We start from the raw sequence: 5,069 nt of genomic DNA, 5'->3' as shown, positions 1-5,069 counted from the left end.
AAAACTTCATCAACCCTTTTAGAAGTCCTCCCCCATTGAGATCACTAAACTCCTTAGGAAAATAGACTATCCACTGAGAAAATGGCTAACATCCAAAATATTCTAATTATTTCAAAGATCTCAATAGATTCTTGATGGTAGAGAAAAATTCTCCACCAGATTTTCCCTCAAAACACCCAACAGACATATCAGACTAGTCCCGTCTCTTGGTAGGCTTCTTTTTTTAAGAGATTTTTAATCAGTTCCATCATGAATAAAATGGACACTTCAATTCTTGGAGGAAGATCTCCCTCAACCTGAGATAGTCTCCTCCCCTGGTAGCTAGATCTTATTTATATATTAAGATACAATGGAAATGACTTATCTTCTCCTAAGTAAGTTGGGACAGATACAACTAAATAGGGACAAACTTGTAACTCCATACTTATAACACAAAATAAAACGAAAGGACACATGCCCCTATTTACATGCCTCTCAATAGTTATTTTCAGAATAATTATCTGACTTGAGAGTATATCATAATGTTGATAGAAGTCTACTGTCTACAGTGTTTAGCCTAACTGGTATTCTTGGGCATCAGATGACTTCCATTAAGCTTGATGAGTAAAACTGTCTACAATGATCAAAATATTTACAAATTTCATTTATTGGAAATTTGAAATATTTAACGGATATGACAACAGATGTAGGGGCTGCAAGTTATATTGATATGCAATTGGCTACCTAGTTGTAGGAACAGTACATAAGCATCTTTAAAACTGCCAAGAAGATATAAAACATATGAATATGGACTCAACTGAGATAAAACAACTCCAAGATTTTAGAGATGTTCATTATATGGCTCAGACTGCCAAACTGGACCTAACCAAATTGAAATTGGCAGTTTGGTCTAGCTGGACTTGAGAACGGTCTAATTCAGTTTGGGAAAATTTTAAAATTTGATTTATGGTTTCAATATGGTTTTCTGAATTTTAAAGGGAAGAGAATTTCAGTCTGGTTTTCTAAAATTTCAGAAAACCAAACAAAACTGTAAACCAAATTTTAAAGGGAAGATAATACAAAAGGAAGGTGATAAGCTATCACCTAAGAGAAAGAAAAAAAAAATACTTAAAAAACAACTTAAATCCACTAAAATCTAGCAACATGACTCAAAACAGAAACCAACTACTAAACAAACCAGAGTCTTCTGAAAACCAAAGAAACACACCCTGACCCCCTTACCCAATGACTTCTACAGGCCTTCATCTGATCAGAAACCAAGAATCACCTTGCAGAAGCCATCTCCCTAATCCTCCCCCTCAAACACTTCCTCCTACCCTTCATCATCCTCATTCCCTAATCACCTTGTAGAATCACCTTGCAAAATGGATCTCCATTCCCACTTTTGCAAGTAGATTCATCATTGTTCTTTTTTTTATATGCTCATTATTTTTCTTTGTCAAAGAAATTCCAACCCTCTTTCTATTAAGAATGTCAATTAATTCTTATAAAAGAAAAGCCATTAGAACAAGCGCATATCACAATGTAGTTCTATTAATCAAGATATTAATGAACTAAATTTAGATTCGGGTATGTCTTATTTGGTCCTTCGAAGCAAATCTGCTTATCTATATTGGTTTTGTAACATCACCCTTTGATTTCTCTAGAGCTCAACAGTATTTTGATTGTTGAAAACTGTAGTGACCATACCAAGTGAAGCCCCATTAGTGATTGAAAAATATAGACCAAGCCCTGAATGGCCAGCCAATGGAACCATTGAGCTCCAAAACCACAAGACCCGGCTAACACTGTTTCAAGGAACTATGCAAGTTAAGCATAACCAGATATTTTAGATTATTGGATGGTTTTGATAATCCATTACTCATTTATTAATTTTTGTAGATTCTTCTATTTTTGGTATTGGGGATCTTGCATTCATTATAGAATCTTCCCTTTCTTTGTCTAAAAATTTGAATTTGGCTCCTATTAAGTCTTTTGGTCTACACAATAAGAATTCCAGGAAAGGCAAAAGAGGTCCTACAAAGAAAGATTTGAAGGTGGGTTGTGCTAGTGCAGATTTCCCTTGTACCAACCTTAGCTATGTTGCAGATCTGGGAGCAGTGTGGGAAATTCTTATGATTTAAAATAATTTGATGACAAGAGTAGAAAATTCAAAGAACCTTCATTCAGACTAGAAAATCAACTACAATAGAATGTAGAATTCTGCTACTTTTTCCACTTACACTATTTCTGTTTAAATCAATGGCAAGTGTATAATGCATATAAAACTCTTACATTATTTAATTTATATAACTAATTATTGACATCAATCCTTTTTTATTCATTTTGGTTGAACTTGACAGACCGAAGTTTTTGATCCAAAGTGAAAGTCTTGAGTGTGATGCATGTGCATATTTGCAATTATTAAGATGTGACGAGGATAATTTTGTTAATTCTCTTTTCTTTTTGGGTGAGGAAAAGAATTTATAAAATGTGTATATTGAACAAAGACCATTATGGATATATTGTGTAAATGTGTCCATGTTTTGTTTGTAAAAACTTCCTTTATCATATAGGTTTATGGTGAAAATATATATTTCTTATCGTAATAGCATTCATATAAAATTTAAATGAGAAATAAACATTTTTTCTACCATAACCATTGCTATAAGATTGCTATAGTAACCATTAATATAAAAATTGTGGTAATACAAAAGAAATTTAATACTTTTAGCAACCGTTTTATCTAAAACCGTTGCTTTTGCTAGTTATTCATAAATACCCCATATTCTATTGCCATGGGTAAAACCATTGCTATATCAGTTTTGTAGCAACAGTACATAATAAATCCGTTGTAATAAAGTTTAAAATTAGCAATGGTTAAAACCGTGGCTATACATATATTTATAGCCACAGTGTACAACATCCATGGCTATAAGTTTTAGCTACGCCAATATCTGCCACAGATAGAAAACCGTTGCTATAACCTTTAGCAACGGTTTTTGGGAGCCTTTTGCAATGGTTTTGCCCATTGCTAAAAACCAAATTTTCCTGTAGTGCCTTGATGGTTACTCCCCATTCTTTTTTTCCAAAAAAATGAGAAATAATAGGGGAAGATGTTTTGAAATATGATGGTTGAGTTCTACAAAACAGCTAAGTTTCCAAAGGAGTTAAACTGTACAAACTTGGCATACATTTTTAGAGAAACAAGGTTGAGAATATCTCTCAATTTTGACCTATTAATTGTCATAATGTGGCATACAAGATTATCTCAGGCAACTTTTGTCAAGGGTAGATAACGTATTGACAATATCATTCTAACCCATGAAAAGATAAATAAAATGAAGAAGCATAAAACAGGTCTTGGCTAGGTAGCAATCAATAAGTTAAATATGTCAAATTCCTATGACAAGCTTCAGAGGGATTTCATCATCCATGTTTTGAACTAAATGGGCTTCCCAATTCACTAGGTTTCACTAATCCATCAATGTATTTCATCCCCTTCATTCTCTATAAAAGTGAATGGATTTTCCCTCTAAATTATTCTCTTTGAAGCATGGGATTAGACAAGGTGATCAACTATCACCATATTTATTCATCTTGTTAATGCATGTGTTATCCTCTCTCCTATAATAGGCAAAGTCTTAGGGAAGTATAGAAGGGATCGAGTTGGCAAGGCAAGCTACAAAAATTTCTCATATGTACTTTGTAGATGATTGTTTAATATTTTTTGTAAAGTTGAAGTAAAAATGTTATAGGTATTACAAAATATAATAAAAATGTTTTAAGAAATATCTAGTTAACAAGTTCTCTTACAAATAGTTCAATGTTGTTTAGTAGCAATATTCATAGAAGGAATAGAAGAGTCATACTTTAATTGCTTGGAATGAAGCAAATGAATATGAATGATAAATACTTAGGGTCCAAATTGTGGATAGGAAGGAGAAAAAGATGAAGCTTATAGTGACTTAGTTGACAAACTAAAACAAAAACTTTTATGGAAGGATCCATTTCTCTCAGGCAAGTAGGACCACAATGCTCAAGTGTCTAGCAAAAGCTTTGCCTAAAAATTCAATGTTAACAACCTTGATTTTACAAAAAAAAAAAAAAACTTATTGATATGGAGAAAATACAATTGAATTTCTGGTGGCAATGGAGCTCTAAGAGGAACACAATCCATGCTGTCAATTGGGAATGGATGTGTAGGCAAAAAAAAAAAAGGAAGGAGGACTTGGTTTTAGAAAGACAAGTGCTATAAACAAAGTACTGTTTGCAAAACAAGTTTGGAGGTTCTTTAAAGAGCTAGATAGGTTGTGGATAAAAATCACAAGAGCTAAATATATGATATGTGACTTAATTTTTACCCCAAACCCAAAAGAATCATACTCACTTTGGTGGAACAAATGCTACAAATAGCTCAACATTTGAAGTATGACTTTATATGGCGAATAAAGGGTGGTTGCTCTATAAAAGTTTTTCATGACTCATGGATTTCATCTATCTCTAGAGGATAGATAAATCAGGGGAATCTAGACCAAGGGCAAATGTATGAAATGAAGGTAAAGGATTTGATGCTTCAAAGTGGTTAATGGAATATACAACTATTACAATAATTGCTTCACTTCAATACTATCTTAGAAATCTTAAAAATCCATCCTTGTACACACCTGTTATAAGTGGATAAACTTATATAATATTGAAGTATTACCATTGACTAGTTGTGGTAATAGGACTATAGGCTCCACAGTTGTCTAGATAGTAGTGCTTGTCCAAGGAGGACCACAAACTCTCTATGTAGAGGCCATAAGCCACAAATATCTTTAAACTTAGACTTGAGTCATGGATACCCTTCGTGGGATGTGAGACAAAGTAGATAAAACAAAAACGACCTAGAAATAGAACCATTCTAGCTACCAGTTTTCGGGTCAATAGTTCGACCGTCTAGGTCGAATGGTTTAGACGGTTTGAATTAAGGCAAACATTTCTCATATAAAAGTTGTATATGAGAAAGGAAAAGAGATTATATTGTTGACTGAGAAAGAAAAAAAAGAAAGAAGAAAAGAAGGAAAGAAAGAAAGGAAGGAGAAAGG

This window comes from Nelumbo nucifera, chromosome 5 (genome assembly GCF_055504915.1).
Source record: "Nelumbo nucifera cultivar China Antique chromosome 5, China Antique-T2T, whole genome shotgun sequence".
Lineage (NCBI taxonomy): Eukaryota > Viridiplantae > Streptophyta > Magnoliopsida > Proteales > Nelumbonaceae > Nelumbo > Nelumbo nucifera.
The sequence above is the reverse complement of the archived record's forward strand: the minus strand, read 5'-3'. Positions refer to the sequence as shown.